The sequence below is a fragment of the Mustela lutreola genome, chromosome 10, assembly GCF_030435805.1.
Source record: "Mustela lutreola isolate mMusLut2 chromosome 10, mMusLut2.pri, whole genome shotgun sequence".
Classification (NCBI taxonomy): Eukaryota; Metazoa; Chordata; class Mammalia; order Carnivora; family Mustelidae; genus Mustela; species Mustela lutreola.
In genome coordinates, this window is record NC_081299.1 from 95454889 (window position 1) to 95476736 (window position 21848).

A 21848-nucleotide genomic window follows, 5' to 3' on the forward strand; every position below is an offset into this window, starting at 1 on the left:
CAGCTACTCTCCGTCCTTAAGAGCTTTTATGTAGACTTCAGGCTTAAAAAGCATCTATGGGCGGATGAATCCCAAATTTATACCCAACTATCGTTGGATATAAAACGTTGTACTCAACATTCCATGTAGATGTATAACATGTACAAAACAGAACTCCTGATTTCCCCATCCCCAAATTTCTGTTTGAGTCTTCCCCATCTTTTGTAACAGCACCACCATTAACCCATCCTTCAGGACCTGAATCTAAGAATCACACATGATGTTTGTTCCTTCCCACGCTTTCTGCCAAATCCATTCCAATTCAAAATGTATCTGAATAGCCGCCTCACTCCTTTAGTGCCATCCTATTCCAAATTACCACCAACAACATCCTTTGTGGTCTTCTTGTGGATATTTGTGCTTCCCTATTGTGTACTTTACACATATTAGCAAGAATAACTTCTAAAAATGTGAATCAGATGTGGTCATTCCTGTGCTCACCCTCCCACGGCTTTCAGTGGCTCTTAGGACAGGCCACGAGGCTCCACAGGATTTAGTCCTTCCACACCTCTCAGCTTCACTACCGCTGCTCTCTGGCTAGCTGGTTCCATTCTGCCATACTGGCCTTTTGCTGTTCCTGCAATCTAGCACATGTATTATTCTCACCACTCAGTTTATGGGTGATTATCTTTCAGCTTGGAAAGGCTGTCCCCACCAATCACCCCCCTACTATCTGTCCCGTCACCAACACACACACCCTAGGTATTTGCTAGGCTCATTCCTTCCTATCGTATGTATTTGATAGGTGCTGAAAGGTCTCCTCTGCGGGGCAGTATCTGACCAGCTATAAAGTCACCCCATTCCTGGCTTTATTTTTCTTCACACAACTTATCACTACCTGAAATTCTTGTTTACTTGTTTGTTCTCTGTCTCTTCTCTCCCACCCCACCAGAATACAAGCGTCAGGAGGACCTCTGCTTGCCTATGGGGTTATCCCCTGAACCTAGAACTGCGTCTGGCACTTACTAGGTGCTCAATTAGCACTTGTTGAATGATTTCATTCCCTCCAAAATTTTATTCCTCCAGAATTTTCGGAACCTTCCTCATTTCGTTTCTCGCCTTAGGCAGGCTCCCACCCAGCCCTCCGCAAGGCCCCCAAACCCCGCTTCTCCTACAACGTTCTCAGCTCTCACCACCCTCTTTTGCGCGGCTCCTTTAAGCGGACTCCGGAAAGCCGCAGGGAAGGCGGGGCCGAAGGCTCGCCAGCGCGGACTCGAAGGGGCGGGGCGGAGCTGGAGGCGGAGCCTGCGTGCTGCGTGCGTGCGCGTTCTGGAGGCGCCGCCGCCGCCGCCGCCGCTCTCGAGGCCGCCGCAGCCGCTGCCGCCGCCGTCGCCGCGCAGAGCCGGAGCAGGAGCCACGGCCGAGAGGCGGGAGGAGGTGGAGGAGGAGGTGGAGGAGGCGCCGGACCGGGGGGGTGAGTGAGGGGCGGGGAGCCCGAGTCGGCCCCAGAGGGAGCTGGGGGCGCAGGTCGGCCGAGCCAGGGTTGAGGCGGCTCATGTCGCCGGTCAGTCCCCTGGCTCCCCCTTCCTCCTCCGCGTTCCCTCGGTGTCCGGGGCGGCGGCCCGGGGGCCTGGCCGGCGGGAGGGGCCGGGGCTCCGGGAGGCCCTGTCGCCGCCGCCAGGGCCAGAGCCAACCACGCCCGCGGACCGAGCCGGTCGACTGTGGCTGGGCCTGCGGGAGACGGACGGGAGGGGCCCGGGCCGGGTGTGGGAGAGAAAGAGGACATTGTGTCCCCCCACCCTCCAACTCCCCGAGGTGTCATGGCACAAGCCCGTTTCCCTCGCCGTCTCCTCGGACACAGTGCCCTCGCCACTCACTGCCCGAGAGATGCAGAGGACTGGACATTGCTGCCTTTTCCCCCTTCTTGCATGTCCCCAGACTAGGGTCAGACCTTCCCGCAAACCCAGCTCTCCCCTTGGGGGTCACGCGAAGAGGGGGTTGGAGGGTTGGGTGAATTTTCTGCCCTCCTGCGCTAGAGAAGGTGCGGGTAGACGGGAGGGTTGCTCTCTCTGCGTTCACTTCTGTCAGGGTCAGGGTCTCCCTCTCCTTCCTTTATTCCCCCGGTGCAGAGGGCTGACATCTCTACATACCACTCCACCTCCCAGCCCCTTTCCCGCCCTCTTTCCCTCACGTCTTCCGTAGCTTGCCATGTGTTCGCCTTTTCAGCGTTGCTCTTCTTGGGTCTCTGCTGCTTCCCTGAATTTTGTTAGGGAAGGGGTCACCGTGTGATTCTTGGCTTCCTTCAGACCGGGGCTGGTAGGAGTGTCGCTTGTCCCCTCAGGAAGTTAAGGACCGTGTCTTCGGCGGAATTGTGTAATCTACTGCTACCGGGAGAAGGTGAGGGAAGACACTTGTGCCCGAAAAAATGGGATCTTCTCACAGGGCTAAGTGCCAGGAGTTTGGACGACCTTTTAACCTCTTGGAAAAAAGAACTAACGCTGAGTTATGTATTCCTTTTTTGGGAGGGAAGATGGTTTTGTCACTGCTTTGAAGGGAGGAGAAAAAAGGGATATCAGGGCAGGAGGTTAATGGGCCACAGCCTTACAGGTGGCCACAGTTTTCTGCTTCCTGGGTGTGGGATGATGATTCTTTCTGTTTTTATCACAGTAAGAGTAAAGTAGCAGCTCATAGTTTTAACGTGGGGCGCCTACCTTCAAAAGCATTCTGCAGGCCCAGTCTCAGAAGGGATGCTGCTGGAAACAGGATTTGGAAACTTTCTTCTGGTTTCCTGTCAGTGTGTGGAGGCGGGCATGCGTATGTGTAGTTTTTCTTTCCTTTTGATGTAATTGAGATCTGCAGTATTTTGACATAATAAACACTAAATGAGGCCTGGAGCCCCTTTCTGTCTTTACTATGATTTCTTGTAACACTTTCTGTTTCGAAATTATATTTGCCTTGGTTGAAATTACATTTTAGTCTGGTGTTTCACTGAACCTTGTTTCCTTGGTATTTTCAATTATGTACTGCAAAATATGATTAGATGTAAGGTATTGAGGATCACACCTGCCTGGCACAAGGTAGGCAGTTGATATTTTGTGGATGAATTGAGTGATTACGAAGATGTGGCTAGATACTATGTATCTTCTGTCCTTTTGAGAGGTGGCTTATATTAGAATATTCTACTTTACTTCCAATATAAAATAGTAATTCTTAACCTTTTCTAGGCCACTGACACCTTTGAGATTATGATGAAATATGTAGTCTCTCTCCTCAGGAAAAAAAAAAGTAATAGACTTTTATGCACGAAATTTTGCATTCAGTTTCAGGATCGCTCTGAAGCCAAGCATAGATACCTGTTTCAAAAGGAAACTGGAATCCCTGAGTATTATTCAGTTCCATATTAAAACTGTTTAAAAGCCTTTGTTCACTTTCTGTGTGACCTCAAGAATAACAGTGTCAATACTTAACAGACTAAACTTTGGGTCTTTAGGAACAAGATTTAAGAATAATTGTTACTACAATTTAATGAGGAAAACTTGTCACTAATAACTACTACCAGCCAGTTTTAAGCTAATATACTAATGGCTTTCAAGGAAATAAAATTGTTGTAGTTACTTTTGGCAGCCCAAAATCATAATCACAACAGACTTAGAATTTTTATTGTACAAACTCCTTAGTAATATGATCAGCTTGAAAACATTCACAAATCAAACTATTCATTTTTCCTGTTCTCTTCTGAGCTTGTTTATATGCATGATTTTTCATGTAGTTAATAATTATTGTATCAGCATTTAATACTAATTCAACAAATGCTTTTTGAATGCCTATTGTGTGAATAAAATCAAGTTCTTGTCAGAGAGCTTATATTCTCATCAGGAGAGGTGAGCCATAACCAAATAAATGCAGAATATGTTAGATGATAAAGTAGGGTGAGGGGAAAGAGAAAAGCAGTGGCTGCGAAGACATGTGACTGGAGCAGGGACCTGAAGGAAGTGAGTTAGGCGTATGTCTCTGCAGAAGGTGAGTTAGGTGTGCTCTCTTGGGAAAGATTAAAGGCAGAGGGGACTGCAAGTGCAAAGATCCCCTCCGAGTACTTTGCCTTTTGAGAAGATAGTAAGCAAGAAGAAGTGAGAGAAGGTTAGAGAAGTCACCGAGCCTCGTAGGTCATGGTAAGAACTTTGAATTTTACTTCAAATGAAATTACCAATCAACTATTGGAAGATTTTAAGTAGAAGAGTTTGTGAGAATCCTTCTGGCTGCTCTGTAGAAATCAACTTGGTGGGGAGTTGGGGTGGGCAAGAGTGTAAGCAGGAAGACCAATTAGGAGCTAATCTTTATGTTAAGTAAGCCATTTTCGGATGTTGCAAAATAGTCTACCTGTTGCTGGGCTTTTAGGTAGCTTCTGTATCCCCTACTAAAATTACAATGAAATGAATACTTTTGTGTATGCAACATAATGTTTTGGCATATTTTCTTGGGATTGATTTCCAGAGGAAGGACTGCTGAATCAAAGTGTATGAATTTACTTGTCTTCTTGATGTATCTGTGAATTCCTTCAATGAGGTATGTTTTACTAGTTAAAGTGATAGCCACAGTTTTTGATCTAGCTTAAGGCAGTGTGACTTGAGTATTATTTAATAGTTGAAGAAATTATTTGAGTTATAAAAGAAAAACCTTCTAGATTGTTAGGTTGAATTTTCCAGTTACTTGAATTTAGAGTTCATATGTTAGTTCACCTCTCCAACATATAAAAATAGAGTGCTAATTGTTGGGGATACAGAGATGAATTAGACAGGCTTTTTGTCCTCAGGAACTTTTACATTCTGTCCTAATTCAGAATCTAATAGTCAAATAACTTTACAACCTTGCCCAAGTTTACTACCATCCATGAACTTTGTTATTATATGACTGATGATCTTTTGTATAAAATAGACATTCCAATCAAGCATCTAATTTTTCATATTGATAATTACTTTTCTTTTTTTTACAAAGGAATTTTAAAATCATATTTGTAATTTATTTTATTTCTGTTTTGTATGTCTTTAGAATCTTACAACTAACAGACCCATGTTTTGTTCTTTGGAATAAATTATGCAACTAAGTACTTAGTTGAATTTTGTTGTAATTCTTTATAATTATTCAAAACACGGGGACTCTTGTTAAATAAGGTTAGCATTGCATCTTTGACATTTTATTAAGTTTATAAGGGAGAATGATATAGATCTGTTTTGATAGAAATTTCACTACTGTGAGGGCATTGCTCAGCATTTCTGGTTCTGAAATTTAGATGGCTTGATTTGGCAGGAGCAGGGAACTCCACCATCTCTAAAGTGAGTGAGTTGAATAATTGAGTTACCTGCAAGCACCTAGCACTGTGTCTGACACATGCTAGGGATCCAGCAGATGTTCACTGAACCTCAAATAACCTCTAAGTTCCCAGTTGTAAAATTCTCTTATTTTAGAAATTCAGTTTAAAAATTTGTATAAAGCGTTTATATATTAATGTTGTGGTGAGTTTAAATTTGTGAACATCATTGTACTTCCTCCTGATGTTCCTTTTCAGATTAAAACTCATTAATTTTAAAAAGAGTTATGGCATATTTCCAAGTATTTTCTGTCCGTTCTGATGTCATATATTGCTGCATGACTTAATGCCAAATTCACATCCTATGGAAGTGATTAGTGTTAAACATAAATATATTTAAGCTTTCTTATGTTGCTGAGATGAAGCATCCTTTACCCCCCACCCCCTTTTTCTGTGCATGAAATTTGGGAATTACAAGTGGTAGTTTTCTTATGCTTTTCAGTCTTTCATGTACAAAGATAATGTTGCCCCATTCGGGTTATGAATTTTTTTTAATAGTGATTAAGGACACTGAATGATTCATATACTCTTTACAGTCCCCTTCTCACAGTTTTGAGATGAGTGGTTAAGAGGCCAGTTTGTTTCAAAGTAAAAATGATCCAGAAGAATATTGGACCTATAAGCTTAGCTTATGATGTACTGATCAACAAAGCAGTTCAGCAGAGAACTATGCCATGCTCTCATTTACACTTGAAAATAGGCCTTTTAGACGTAGAAGGTACGTGCATGCACCAATAAGAAAAGGAAAATTGTGTGTGATGATTAAGGTGGAGTTGAAACAAAAGATAATGTACTTTTGTAAATGGTCTTAATGGTTTTAATATGCTTTTCAGAAATACATGATATGCGCAGAGAGGATTAAGTGTGTTTCGTGAAATAAACTTCAGTTAGTAGACAAGTTAATTTTTTTTTTAATAAAGGTACAGATGACTTATTTATTTAGGCTAATTCCAGATAAATATGGAAAAAAATTTCTTGCATACCCACTTTTCTGTCTCTAGCCTATGTAGTCTCCATTGCTAGAGATTGGTTCAAAGTGTAGAATGATAAAGTCAACCAAATTTGGAATTAAATACATAACTCTGTGTTTGGTTTTAGAATATATTTAAGTTAGTCCATGTTTTATAAGAATAGAATATGCTAAACTATACACTGTAATTGGTAAAAGATACTGTTCTATTAAGTAAAGCATGAAGTAACTTAATTTGAATTCACAAGTATATATACCTGTAACATTCATGGTTGTTTGCAGTGCTGTGCTATACACATTTATTCTGGTTATGAGAAATAGCTTTGCTCAGGATAGAACTGTGGCTTAGTTATCAACCACAGAAGTGTAAAAGTAAGAGAGGCACAAAGAACTGGGTGCAGTTGTTTCTTTGGCCAAATCCCAAATGCGGCTTGTAAGATTCTAAGTTAGAAGTAGGAAATTATCTCCTATTGCAGACTGACCATTTCAAATCAGTCAGATGTATAATCTGAAGAGTAAATGCATACACTGTATTTTCAGTGATATTTAAAAATGCATTTATAAATGGGATCATTCTGTTCTAGACAAGTTGGCTGTATTATAAAACATTAAGCAAGCAACCATAACTTTTATTGTTTTAGCAGTTGAAATTTAACACTAATCTTTGGATTTTATGTAGTTTTCAGTATCTATCCCAAATCTTTGATGTCTTTTGATCTACCTTTTCCATTTCATTGAATGCATGTAAAGACTTTGCATGATTTTATTAATAGATTTCAGATTCAGTCATTGAACAGATGTTCGCATGACCCAATATTAGGTTCTTTGATGGAAACTGAGATGTGAGACTGCAGCTTCTATTATAAGGAATTTAGAGTCTAGTAATTTATTTTGTTTGCCAGAACCTGACATATGTTTTATAAATAAATGTTGTATTTTCATGGTAGAATGGAAATAGAATGATACTCATTTTCTAAGTAACATCAATGTAATACTTTAAATTTTCTCTTAGTTACTCAACGACTATTTCTGTGATACTATTTTCTCACCCCCACCCCCCACGGCTTTATTTTCTAACAGCATTTTAGTATTACAAGCAAACAAGTTTCCCGGTTTAAAATACAGTAAAATAAGAATTTTTTGCTTAATGCTCGTTTGACTTCGAGACTTGTTTTTGCTTGGCAAATTGCTGTTCTGCATATATGCCAAAGGTAGGGATTTTTTCCCCCCACCTGGTTCAGCTGGCAATTTTAGTTCTGTGTTTAATATAAGAAGGTTTCGTTGTTGTGCTTTTGTTTTTTCATAGAACAGCTTAATCTTTTTTTTCTACGCTGATAAAAATCATCTTTTGCCACTAAAGTTAACTCTGCCCTAGAACAGAAATGTGCATGTAGAAAAAAATGCATCTATGTGCATTTTTAGTGAATATTGGTAGCTTGCCAGCTTTATTTTCAAGTTACTCCCCACTCCAGACCTAACTATGCTGGGCTTATAAGGCAACAACAGTATACATAGTTAATTTGCAGAACAAGAATAGTTTTTCTGGTTTTTCCCCTTTGCATGTTTTGAGTTAGGATTAATTGATATTTATTATTCTCAATAGACATACAATAAAACAATTCATTTAACTGTGGTGCTTTCTTTTGAAGCATTGGCTGACTTTTAGATAGTGAGCATTGTGCAATTTCATGAATACCACTGAATTTTGGGTAACATTCTTTACACAGTCTAAAAGTAAGTGTGAGCTAACAGGTTGTGGAAATGAAACAGGTTTGACATTTTCTTTGCACTGGGAAATGTTTCTTTTCCAAGTAACATGCCTTTATAGGTTCAGGATCATTTTCAGTGACTATAGCTGCTTACATTTTTTTTTTTCTTGTTTAAAGTAATTCATGTTCCATTGTGGCAAATTTTGAAAAGAACATAAATGTAAAGAAGAAATTGAAAATCATCTATAAACCTATCACCCAGAAATAATTACTACTGACATCTTAATGTACATTTTCTAGTTGTTTCCTTGCATGTACAAATTTTTTTTTAATGGAATTGTACTTTTATATATACTGTTTTGTGCCTGCGTTTTTCTCTAAACAGGATATTGGTCTCCTAGTTTGGGACTTTTAGGTTGATTCTTTATAAATTGCTATTTTAAATAACACTGGGGCAAACATTTTTGTACATTTATCTTTGATTGCATCTCTGTTTTTTTTTTCTTCCTTTAGGATAGATTCCCAGAAGTGGGATAACTGGATCAGAGGGTGGTTACCCTGTGTATAAGAGTGTGTGTCTCACTGCACCTTCAATGGCATTGAGTAGGTCAGTTTTTACAATCTTTGCCAATTTGATAGATATCTGTTACAATACATGGGTGGTAATCGCAAAATTCTCTTATTATTAATAATCTGTAAAACCATCATAGTGTATGATTGGTAATTTGCAGTCATCTTTGAAAAAGTTGGTTGGAATGAATTTCTTTGAAAATCTTTTAGGTGAAAATAATCTTTGTGACAAAAAAAGACATTCCTTGAAGTTGCAATTTGAGCACTGTTCTTTTATTGGAAAGAAGTAGAATTTTAATGTTCTCCCTTTACTAAACTGGCAAACATGAGAAAGCTTATTGTTTAGTATGTGGTAAGTGGAGATATCGTGTAAAACTAAATGATTTCAGGTAGATGAAGGGGGTAGTCACATAGTTCAGACCAAAACAAAACAAAACAAAACCAACCAACATAGGGTTTAGAGCAATGGCTCTGGACTTAGGCAGCCTAGGTTCAAATCCATGTTTGCCATTTACTAAGTCTATGATTTGAGGCAACATACTGAGTATATAATGTGAGATGACTTTCTAAATATAATATTTGATGTTTCTGAACTTTGGCTTTCTCATCTTTACAAAGAGAATAATAATACCTACTTCATGATTTTGTTGAGAGGGTTAGAAATAATATGTAAAACTGACTGCTTGGCACATAGTAGGCATTTAATAAGAGCCAGTTATTGTAAATTTGGGTGGGGATTGCCCTTATTGGGGGGTAGGGCAGATATCATTTGTGTGTCCTTGTTTACATGAATAAATGCAGAGATGCAAAAGGCAATGAACAGTGGCAGCTGGAGGGGAGTGGTAGACATTCTTTATGGTGGGAATGGCATGAGCCAAGATAGAAAGTTCAGGACAAGTTGGAGGACAGGGGATTGATTTGACAGAAGCCTGAACTTGTATAATTAGAAAATACGGTGATAAGACTATAAAGATTTGTTGGGCTAGACTGTAGAAGTCATTGAATGCTAGGTTGAGAAGTATAGACTTTTATTCAAGAGCACAAGAAGTTTTGACATGAGGAAAATGACCCAGTCAGAGCATTCATCTTTTTGAAGATGAATTTGGCTACAAAGTACTGAGTGAATTGAGGAAGAAAGAGACTGAGGGCAAGGAGGCTGGCTTAATAACAAAGGTAAAGCAAATCTGAGGTTTAATGGAAAACAAGAGGGTAGGTTTTGGGGAGAGTTTCTGGGAGTCATTGTCAAAGTCTCTGGGTCTTTAAGTGTACTCAGTTTGGAGATGAAATTCAAAAGAAATAATCTGAGCGTAAGGGATAGGCTACATGGAGTTAGGAACCACTGAGAGAATAGGAATAGCTGTCCTTTGGTTGTTGCTACTTTTTTTTTAATTGAAGGGTAAAAAATTCCCATTATTTGATCTGTGAAAAATGTGTGCTTATGCTCTTCGACAAATGCATAGTCTGCAGAAATGTTATTTATTTAGCATTTTGAGTCGCTAGTTAACAAAGACTCCTCAGTTTTAGACATTCTATTTCTGGAGGTATTATCTTAAAATACTTCACTGTAAGGTTAAATTCTGCATGTCTTTTTGAGCATTTGTCCATGCACTGGACTTCGGAAGCATCAGTTATGTGAGCAGAAGTGATGAAAAGTGAAATATAGGCTTCTTGTTAAGCAGCTTAGAATATTGCCAGTGAAATGTGGAGCAATGAAAAATAGAAAATTGAGTATGTGATCTTTAGAGGAAATCCTATGTTTAATACTTCTCTCTTCTTTAATTTCTTAATTAAAAAAAGAAGTTTACATGTGCCATTCTTAGTCATTTTGGTACCTGGCTCTAGCTCTGTGCTAAATTGTACTTTCCACTTGGCTGAATAATAAGTAAGCAGGTTACTCTACAGACTGATATTAATGTTTCTTTGTGCCTGGTAAGTAAACTCACATGGGCTGTGAATTTTCTGGTTGCTGTCTTCCTTTAATTACCAGTTGAGAAAAGAATTAACACCCGATTTTTAAAAAGTATACGTGGGTTTGTGATACTTTCAAGGTATTTGCATTATTTAAACTAGTGAGTTGTTTTATCTTTCTTTAATGTTTCTTTTAGTTTTCAATTATTTTCCAAACTCAGAAATAAAAGCTTTATTATTAGTTATTTTCATTTAAATCTCTTCTTTTAAAAGTATTCTTAGAAATATTTTTAAGTTCGTAAGCAAATGTAGCACATAGTATTGGGGTTGTGTGTGTTACTTACTACAAATACTGTGCTTTTCTTATGTGAAACTGCAAAAGCCCCTCTCTTGTCAACTGAATGCTATTTCATTTGCTAAAGAGACCTCAGGTATTCAAAACAGTTATTTAATGTCTTGAATTATAAGATTCTAGTTGAATCTCTTTTGATTTGGTTTGAAGATATTTCTGTTTGTTAACAGGAATCAGAGCTACAGTTATTCCCCTAGGTCTGATCATTCTGTTGTTCCCTCATTCCCCTCATAGCTGAGAGCAAGAGCTTCCCTGGTTTGGGCCATTCTGGCACTGTCACTGTTACTGCAACTCTGGCCTTCCCAGTCTGTATGTTTTACATTCTTAGAAGCTGTCCTGCTTGCATCTTGGCAGGAAAAATAAGTTATTAGATTGAGTGGCTGTTAGTCCATGGCATACGATTATAAGAAAATTCACGATTTTATACATTACATACTTCAGTAAAGCTGAAATAAAAAATTCATTTTCTTTTTATATGAGGTGACACGTGAAGTGTGTGAAACATTAATAGATTTTCATAGTCTATCCAAAAGGATAGAAATAAAAGAAAGTGAAGTTCACTTGTTGAATAGAATGTTATATACATTTTTCTAATTCTTTTAGTCAAAAACATTTTTTCTTACTTCCTTTGGGTTAGCAATTTTGAATGCTAAATATAAGTTGTTGACTAAGAAATCGGTTTTTCCCCAAAACATTCTTAAAACATTTTGGTTAGTGATCCAACAAATAGTTATTGCTTGATTATTGGGTGCCTCGTACCGTTTTAGGAACTAAAGATAGAGCAATGAATAAGACTTGCTGTCATGGAACTCTTTATACAAGTGGAGTTTGGTGGTGGTAGAGAGATGGTAAATAAGTGAGCAAGATAATTTCAGAGGTTACAAATGCCATGAAGAAGCTTTAGATTGAGTGTTGAGGGAAGACTCAGCTGTTAATACTTATTTTGAGACCTGAATGACAAAAAGCTAGATGTGATGATCTGCAGGAAGAGTGAACCAGGCAGTGGGCCCAGTTAGTACAAAAGCCCTTAAGTGAGAAGCCCCACGGTATAGTTGAGAAAGCCATCCTGATAAGCTGAGAGACTGGTAAATGGGGTTGCCTGGAGACAAATCAACATAGGTCTTTGGTGAAGCACTTGGATTTTGTTCTTATACATACAAAAGGAAGACACAGGATATCACTACATACTTACCTTTATGGATAAATAATGTCTAACTTTTGAATTTAAAGTTGGTGTTACTGGTGATACTGGCTTAAATCAGTAGGGTAACCAGTAGTTTCTCTAGACATAGAAAATCACTAACATGATATATAAATTATGTTTCTCTCAGTGGTCTGCAGAGAAAGGAATTAATTATTCTCAGTATTGTAAAAAGCCTAATGAAAATTATATATGTTCTCACAATAGATTTAAACAGGTAAAATACTATATATCTTTGCTTTGACCAATAATTATATCAACTCAGATCTTTGTGGCTAATTATCACAAATCATTATCATATATTGTGATTTGCAAGCTATTAATGAAATAAGACATCACACTGGTACCTCAAGAACCTAACATTTTCATTAATATCTATGTCTGACAGTTTTGAGACTTCTGATTAGCTCTTCTTATCCAGTTAATTAAATGTCAGTGCAACTAATAGACAAAAGTCTATAAAGATGTGGAATCTGTGGAGAAAAGAGATTTTTCATAGTAAGGTTGAAAACCACTGATCAGTGTCCTAATCTGTAGAGGGACCTACAGAGAGAAGGGAAGTAATATTTTTTTGAAAATGAAGTTACTACATCTCATTTAATCTGTACAGCAAATCAGAAAAATAGATATTGTTCATTTTTTGCAGATGATAAAACTCAAAGTATAATTTAAAAAAATCAACAAACTCTAATGGTAAAAGATAATGCTGACACCAAACTTCCAGAAGGGACTGCCGCATTACAAAGCACACAATAGGTGGTCAATAAATATTTGTATCTTGCTTATATCCAAACATGAATGAGTAGCTGAAATCCCTATATCCTTATAATCATTTCTTCAATGTAACACATCATTTTTCTTCTAAATGTGTCTAGAAAATTACTCAGAAATGATTGGCTTCACTTTTTTTCCCCTGTAAAATTCACCCCTCTACCACCCATGAGGTGTAAGTCATTTAAATCAATCACAGAGTACAAATCCTGAGGGAAATAAAAGACCACAAACTTGGAAAGTGTAATTTTCAGTTAGATATTAACTGACAGTTTGTAATGTTTTTAGATTTTTAAGCAGTCGAGATACCATCTCTTGTATTCACATTCAAGATACCATCTTTTGGTTCTGTGTCTCTTAATTTTTTTTTTAACTTAAAAATTTATAATGGTTTTCTGTACTGAGGTGGTGGAAAAACAGTAGTGAAAATGTTTATGTAGCCAACATAAGTTGTCCACCTAATCTCGGACTGTTTCAGTGATGTGGGAGGGCATACTTAGGCAGTATGAGATCTCTGAATTACTTATTTATAAAGGTTCTTCTAATCCTTCAAATGAATTAATATCCTAATAAATTTAAGTTTAGAGTTCTTTCAAATGCATACCTAATAAGAATGGATGCCTAAGGGTTGAAAGCAGATGCAGGAAATCTAAAGAGTAAAAGAAGCTATTTTAGTGGAAGGTTTCAAAAGGGAAAGGATTATGATACAGGATTAACTGTAGGAGAATGGGTAATACATGGAAGTTGCTATATAGACTGGAAAAGAAACTTATTTTCACAAAAGCAAATGAAATTGATGAAGTATGGGCTATGAGATAAATTAATGTTGAACAAGTAAAAAGAACACTTGGGTCAGATATGGTGGCCTACAGGACCTTCAGAGAGTATATGATGAATCTTACCATGTGTGGCAGTATCATTATTTCATGGGATATGGGATCTCTGTCTGTTGGTTTGGGTTGGGAGTACAGTACAGTAAATCTAAATAGAATGAACAGGGTTGTTTTTGTGAAGAAGGAACATATTTTAAAATATGTTTCCAGTTGTCTGAGACTAAGGTTGTGAAAGGTGTATAAAAGGTAAGTTTGTATGATATTTTGCTTCTTGGTATCCTTGAAATGCTTTTTGTTATTTTGGAATTTTTTTTGCTAGATTCCTATATGACAACTTTTAGACTGCTTTACTGTACATTCTGCTGCTCTTTAATCCAGTCATATAGTTGGTTTAGTAAGGGTATACATGACTCCTGGACTGATATTTTCATGCTTTAGGAAATTGTTTTGCGTATAAAGTCAAGTAACAGATCTATAGATGTGTATATCTGAAAATTATGGGTGAAACATTTATTAATTTAATTATTTGAGAATATAAGGTTAAGAAAAACAATGGGCAAATGAGCTTAGAAAGTGAATCTTATGTCTCAGACCCACCTTTGTTTAGAATTTCAGATGGTAGGTTATTTTGATGCTGTCTCTTTTACATTCAAATGGTAAGGTTGAAATTTGAGTAACTCAAAATTGGTCAAATAGTATTCTCTTTTAGAAAACATTTTGTGTCTTTTGAGTAGAGTTTCACATTTAGGACAAATGCCATTGTAAAACATCCCTTTGAATTTTAAATAAATATACATTGACTTCTTATAGTACTCCAGTGTCATAATTTTCACACTGGAATATGACAGCATTATAATTGTAAGAACCAACCAAATCTGCAAGTGAAACCATGAGTAGAGGGGTTTTAGATGATGTATTCATTCTGCTATTCCCATTATGCTTTAGACTTGGACTACTGTCGTCAGCAGAACAAGCTTGAGATTGTGTCACTACTCAGTACCATCTGCTTGCATGGGTATGTAAGCAATAGGCCTTCAACACTGGATATAAAGAATCATCGCTTTGTCGTTGTGTTTTTAGCTGGCTCTGCTTAGGTTCCATGTACTGGGTTTTGTTCTTTTGTAGCCATAACACTTCCATAACCATGTTTTTGATGTTTTGATGTGCTGAAGATGGATGTGTGAAGTTTTTCAGTAACGAAAAGAAAATGCTTATTTAATCAGTGAAATTTAAAAATGATTTTTTAAAAATAATCAAATACTTGGAAGAGAGAGAGCTCTTTCTATCAAGGACTAGCCATTTCCTCTCCACCACGGTTAATTTTCTCAGTATAACAAACTACTTTTTAAGTCCAGTAAGCCCAAATGTTTTGTAGAAAATCAATCATAACTGTATTTGTCTGTACTATTTTTAAGAAGTGCTGTATTGTTAAGAGAGAAATAAACATTACTAATGTTTATATAATATCACTTCTTAGTTTTACAGAATGCTTATTCATATATAGGCTAAAAGGAAATACCGAAAGACTAAAGTTGTTACCTTGAATTTGGGATTATAGGTGATCTTTATTTTCTGAATTTTTATATATCATTCATATATTTTATAATTTAAATGAATTCATTATAAATGTGAAATGAAATTTTTATTTTTTTATTTATTTTTTATTTTTTAAAGATTTTATTTATTTACTTGACAGAGACAGAGAGCACAAGCAGGGGGAGCCACAGAGGGAGAGGGAGAAGCCTCCCTGTCAGGGAGCCCAATGTGGGGCTTGATCCCAGGACCCTGAGCCAAAGGAGATGCTCAACCATCTGAGCCACCCAGGCGCCCCGAAATTTAATGAAATTTTTAAAGATGAAGAGTCTTAAGGGATAAAATTAGTTTAAAGGCTTTACAAATAAATTAATAAACAGGATGCATTCTGAGATGGAATTGTGTATAATGATAAAATCTGTACTTTAAAACAAGCAAAATTAAGTTGTCATTTTTTGGGTGTAAGGAGTAAGAAAAAAAACTGGAAAAGCATTGTACTATTTGATATGATGACTTAGAAAATTTTTGTTCCATTCTTCTAACTCAGGTTTGCTTCAGTTATATTCATTTTTATGCTCTTTTATGGATAGTTATTTAATTATAAGATTTTAATTTATTCATACAGATGATGTGCCAAATCTCACAGAATATTTGGCAAAACACTCAGTGAAAGATAGCCCATAGTACCTACTAGTTCCTACTCTTATTTCTCAGTCTTTTCATCTGTAAAATGGAAAAAGAACAGTACCTATTTCTTAGACATATTTGAGGACTAAATAAGTGTATGTGGCATACCAAAAGTGCTTAAATATTATTGCTTCCACTATCAGGATTATTACCACCACCAAAAGGTGGCATTGATGACCAGAAGAATTTGGAGAAGATTGCTATGGCCTGGAGCAGTATCTGACACTTTGTATCCACTGCTTTGACTATATTCTCTGTGTATTCTCCTTTCCTTAAATAGAACTATTAGCTATGCACTTAGGTAGTTTCATTATTTATGTATGCAATAAATCTTGGTATTGGTGGCTTAATGTTTTAAGCCATATATTTAACATGGGAGATGTTTAATTTGGTCCCGGCAAAATTTTGAATTCTGGGTATTTCAAGGCTGATGTGCCAACAAAGTATATTAACTAGAGAATTGAGTGTAGCTGACTGCATCCTAGTTATTATTATCCAACAGTGACTTTTGTTCCTTATTGGTTTAATTTGCATCATAAGATTAGAAACTGTTTCTTTGTGACTGATGGTGCCTTGAGAAAGCCAGTGGTTAATGCTGGTTTTTGCAGAATCAACTAAAGTGAGTTTATTTTAGTGGCAAAATTTACAAATACTACTTTTTTCTTTTATATTCTTCACAGTGCTTTGTACCCAGTAGAGACAGTGAGTAATAGGGTGTTTGATAGTTTGTGAAGAAATGTGAATCTTCCAAGTTCCTTATAGGAAAAGAGTTTAGTAGGGATTCCTAGATTTCCAGGCTCTTAGTTTATTTTAATTTTATCACTTCAGTACATAATTTTAAAAATCCCTTAGGCCAAGTTAAAATGTATCGGTATTACATATTTCCATGGGAGCAGTATGATGATACAAGTATGCCTCATTGGATAAAAGCCACTAGCCCCATTCATAGAAATATTGATTTTATTAGGTCTGTAGTAATGTAGATTACTTTTTAGTAAAGGTAGTTTACTTGTCAGTTGATTTAGTTTACTGCAGAATCTGTAGTTTACTTCTCCAAGTGATCCCAGATGATTCTGATGCAGTACGTTCTCATTTTCTTTATATTTTCATTTTAGTATTATATTTAACAAATAGTCTGCATTGTGTTTTTAAAGATTTAAAGGACTATAGAATAAATTTGATATTTAAAAATGAAAATTAATGCTGTGTCTTAACTTTCATTGTATATTCCTTTATAATTAGTTCATTGTATATATATAACTATCCAAACTCACATAATACTGGGACACCTGGGTGACTCAGTTGGTTAAGCACCTGCCTTCAGCTCAGGGCTTGATCCGGAGTCCCATATCTGGCTCCTTGCTCAGCAGGGAGCCTACTTCTACCTCTGCCTGCCACTCCTCCATTATTGTGCTCCCATGTCCCCTGCTGCTGTGCTTGCTCGTACTCTTGCTCTCTTTCTCTCTCTCTTTTGCTCTCTCTCTGACAAATAAATAGAATCTTAAAAAAAAAAAAAAACTCAAGTAATATCAAGTTCATTGTAGAAAAATTGAGAGTACTAATGAAGAAATGTTTGTCAAACTTTTAGCATTATTGCCTGCTTACCCTGCCCCAGTCTTTAGTAATTTTTTCTTAATTGTACCCCTGTGAAATTTTAATAGCACAGATATACTCTATGTTTAGGCATTGTTTGTTAATTTGTGCTTTATATGCTAAGAGTTTTCATTTTCTTTTTTTCTTTCTTTCTTCTTCTTCTTCTTTTTTTTTTTTTTGCCCCTCAGCCAATTTTCACCCGCATGGGGGTAACATTGCCCTGATGAGAATATATGCAATAAGCTTAAAAAAATTCTTTTTACCCCTTAGCCTATTAATATTTTGGTATACAACCTTCACAGGGGTTTTCAATGCATACTTGTTTTTTCTTTTAAAAAATGAGATCAGATGCATAATATTTCATCTCCCTTTGAAAAAATATATTGTGAATTTTTTGTGAAAATGAGCATACTTTAATAATATTTAAAGATAATTATCAGTGCGTCTCCTATTACATGAATTTGCCATCATTTCTTTAAGTGATTACTTGTACTTTTACGGATTTTTTTTTTTTTTAATTACCAAAGCTCTGATTTATCATTGCAGTTGAATTGTTCCATGCATTCTCAGTTATTTTCTTAGGGTAAATTCCAAGAAATAGAATTATATTATTCTGTACATTTAAATATTTTTTGGCATGTATAGCTTAGAGTATGAAAGCCCCTTTTCCAAGGACAACCACCATTAATGATGTGCAGTAATTTATCCATTCTTCTATTGAAAGACCTTTTGTTTCCTGGTTTTTGGTTTTTTGCTTTTGGCATACATCTTTGTTTGCTTGTATTTTTCTGTATCGTAAATTTCTGTTTGTGTGAGAATTGTTGGGGTCATTTAAGAATTGGAATAGTAGGGCACCTGGTGGCTCATTTGGTTGGGCAACTGCCTTCAGCTCAGGTCATGATCCTGGAGTCCTGGGATCGAGTCCCGCATCGGGCTCCCTCATACATGGGGAGTCTGCATCTTCCTCTGACCTTCCCCCCTCATGCTCTCACTCACTCACTCTCAAATAAATAAATAAAATCTTTAAAAGAAAATAAAATTAAAAAAAGAATTGGAATGGGGCGCCTGGGTGGCTCAGTGGGTTAAGCCGCTGCCTTCGGCTCAGGTCATGATCTCAGGGTCCTGGGATCGAGTCCCGTATCGGGCTCTCTGCTCAGCGGGGAGCCTGCTTCCTCCTCTATTTCTCTGCCTACTTGTGATCTCTCTCTGTCAAATAAATAAAATCTTTAAAAAAAAAAAAAAAAAAAAAAAAAAGAATTGGAATACTTTACATGCTTTTTTTTTTTTTTTTTAAGGCTTTCCCTATTTGCCTATTCTGATGTTGCTACTATATTTTGGTACTGTAACTTTGTACTGTTGTGCTTTTATATCTGGAAATATAAAATGTTCCATTAAGTAAGTAAGTGTGTCTGTATATTTTTCCGATTACAAGTTACAGTTAAGTTTGGCTGTTTTTTTTTTTTCTTTGTTTTTTAGAAGACAAGCATAGGTATTTTAACTAGACTAGAATAATACAGATTTTTGAGGAGTTACAATTTTAGGCTTGAGAACTTTTAGTGCCTAGGAGTGATTCAGAACTCTAAAAGCACTTCACAGTTGCAAAGTAAAGAAAAAAAGCTATTGGGCTGTGAGCTTTCTGGAATATTTGGAACCACAACATTTCTGTCAAGTATGCCTTTTAATCTTTGGCTTATTGATTGCAGTATCTTGGACATACACTCTGTTTGCAATCTAACTTTTTGTCCTTTTAAAATATATTCTCCTTCTCTTTTTTTACGTTTCTGTTAAGTACTTATTTTAGGTATGCTCTACTATGTTGTTTCTGCTTGTTTTTATAGAATTCCTTTATATATTGTCTTTAGAGTTATTTATACATTTTTCTGAGTCTTAGAATCTCATAAAGTTCAAAATATATCAGAATAGTTATTATATTAGGCCATATCTGTGAATTAGCACCTGATTTTTACAGAATCTTAATCTAGTGTTTTTGCTAGATTGAAGCAGGTTTCCTTATGGAAAACCATTAAACATTGCAAAAGAATTGTGCTTTGGTTTTCAAAGTAGAAATATTTTTGTTTTTTAAAAACAGAGCTAATTTTGGGATGCCTGGAAGGTTCAGTTAGTTAAATGTCTGCCTTCGGCTCAGGTCATGATCCCAGGATCCTGGGAACCAATCCCTCATTGGGCTCCTTTCTTGGCGGGGAGCCTGTTTCTCCCTCTGCCTGCTGTTCCCTCTGTTTGTGCCCTCTTTCTCTCACAAATAAATAAACTCTTTAAAAAAAAAAATAGGGCTAGCTTTTCTTAGGTAGTTTCACCTTTAAATTTAAGTGCTCACACCATTACTAAAAATCTTTAAATGTTGATTCTGACCCTACTATAATTATATGAGCTAGTTTTCTTTTTTAAGACACACTCTTGAGTGAGACTTTCAAATGCTCTAAGTGTTCTGGAAGAGTTTATTTACCTTTGTAATGAAAAATCCCTCCTGAGAGTACTACACTCACCACTAGGGTGAAGGCTAATCATAATAAATATAATAAACAGTACTCTACCTAGGCAGTTCAAACAGGTCTGTTTTCTAGGAGTGGCCTCTCTTGGAGTTGAGTAGTCCCCACAGTTAACTTAGGCTCATTGCAGAGGTTCCCTGTGCTTTGGGTCGTGGTTTTTTCTTTAGTGATTTGAAAAACCATTTGCTTTCCCTCATGGTAATATTCTTTTTTTTTCTTTGGATGGTATGTTTTGAAAAATTAGCATCTCAAATGTGATTTTGTCTGTTGAGGCTTACCATTTAACCAGGTTGGAAATTTTATTCTGTGGTACAGAATTTAAACACTTTCTGAATATACACGAAACTGTGTTCTTTACTCAGAATCACAGCAGCAAACATATGACAACATGTGTTTGAGCATTAACTCATTATGACCTTAGACCTTTGGTCAAGCTGTATAATGGCTTGGGTACTGCCTTACCACCCACCCTGCCTACTGCTTTGTTTTCTGAACCCTGAAGCCATATGAAAAACTTAGAATTAATTTAAATGTATAGTCCTTCTAAGGAGGATATTTTGTTTTAATTAAATGTTATATGAGATTACTATAAATGATTGTAAAAATTAGAGTGTGATAGACTTTTGTGTTTGTAAAACTTCAAAATATTTCCATTTTATTCTTATTTAAACTATTTTCTCCTCACACTAAGTATTGTGATAAATTAGTACCAGTAAGACTTTAATTAGTAATAACCATCTGGTGGAAAAGATTTGTCAATAGATTTGTCAGGATATAGATCTCCACTGAAGAGAGAAGTAGGGAGATTCTAGTTTTGTGCCCTGACAGAAAGTAAACTGCTTTTCAGGAAAGCATTAAGTAATTTTTACTAGTTTTTTATATAATTATTTTTCTATTCAAAATATAATTAAAGTAATCCTTGAATATCTTTCTAGTCATGCTGTTTTTAAAAAGCTCATTGTTTTGGGGTGCCTGGGTGGCTCAGTGGGTTGAAGCCTCTGCCTTCAGCTTGGGTCATGATCCCAGCGTACTGGAACCAAGCCCCCCGTCAGGCTCTCTGCTAAGGAGGGAACCTGCTTTCTCCTCCCTCCCCCCCCATCTCTCTCTCTCTGCCTACTTGTGATCTCTGTCAAATAAATAAAATCTTTAAAAAAAAAAAAAAGAACTCCTTGTTTTTAACTAAACAAGTAATACATTATAAAAAGAAATAACAGGTCACATAAAAAAATACAGCTCAAGTAAAAAATATAGATAGGGCAAAAATAATAGTTACCAGTTTGCTAAAATTCCTGTGTAAACATGTTCATGTATGAATAGTGTTTGGTTTTCCTATCTGCTTTTTTTTTTTTTTAAATTTTCAGATAGAGAGGTGAAACATGAAGACTAGAAATGTTCTTTACCATGATGCTGTGATACTAAATAAAAATTCCATTCTTCAGAGACAGGTTTTGTCAAGTTCCCCATCTCTGCCCTTGCTCTTCCCCTCACCTGGATTCTTTTTTCATCATCACTCTTCTTGAAAGGAGAGTGGTATACTGATGTGGTGTGTCTCCATTCTGGCTGGGCTGTACATTAAAATTAAAAGAGGAGCTTTGAGAAATAACCACATCCTGACTCCACTATGCAAAGATTCTTATTTAATTGGTCATGATGAGGCAAGACGTGTGGGAGGAGAATGTGTTTTATCTTAGTCTGCATATGGAAGCTTGCTGGAGTTTTTGAGTTCCAGTTTGGGAGCGGGGAAAGCAATGATTGAGTCCAAGGAGTGTCCTCCTCAGTTTCCTGTCTTTAAGAAGGGTGATAGGCATTGATCTTTATAATCCCTAAGTTCTCAGAGGAATGCACTGCCCAAACTTCTTCACTTATTCCA

The 21848-nt window shown here is 36.6% G+C and overlaps 1 protein-coding gene across 7 annotated transcripts in view; it reads left to right on the plus strand.

Moving 5' to 3' along the window:
* Window positions 1-1316: 1316 nt before the first annotated feature.
* The window catches only part of RAP1A (RAP1A, member of RAS oncogene family), a 78446-nt gene continuing 57914 nt past the window's right edge, over window positions 1317-21848 (plus strand). The window contains exons 1-3 of one of the 7 annotated variants that reach the window (XM_059137676.1): window positions 1320-1453; window positions 8537-8630; window positions 14604-14673. The gene's annotated coding sequence lies outside the window, so the exon portion shown is untranslated. Of the gene's footprint in view, window positions 1454-2357; window positions 2377-8536; window positions 8631-14603; window positions 14674-21848 lie in introns of those variants that run through there. The other 6 variants (XM_059137678.1, XM_059137673.1, XM_059137677.1 and 3 more) reach the window with 6 other exon arrangements.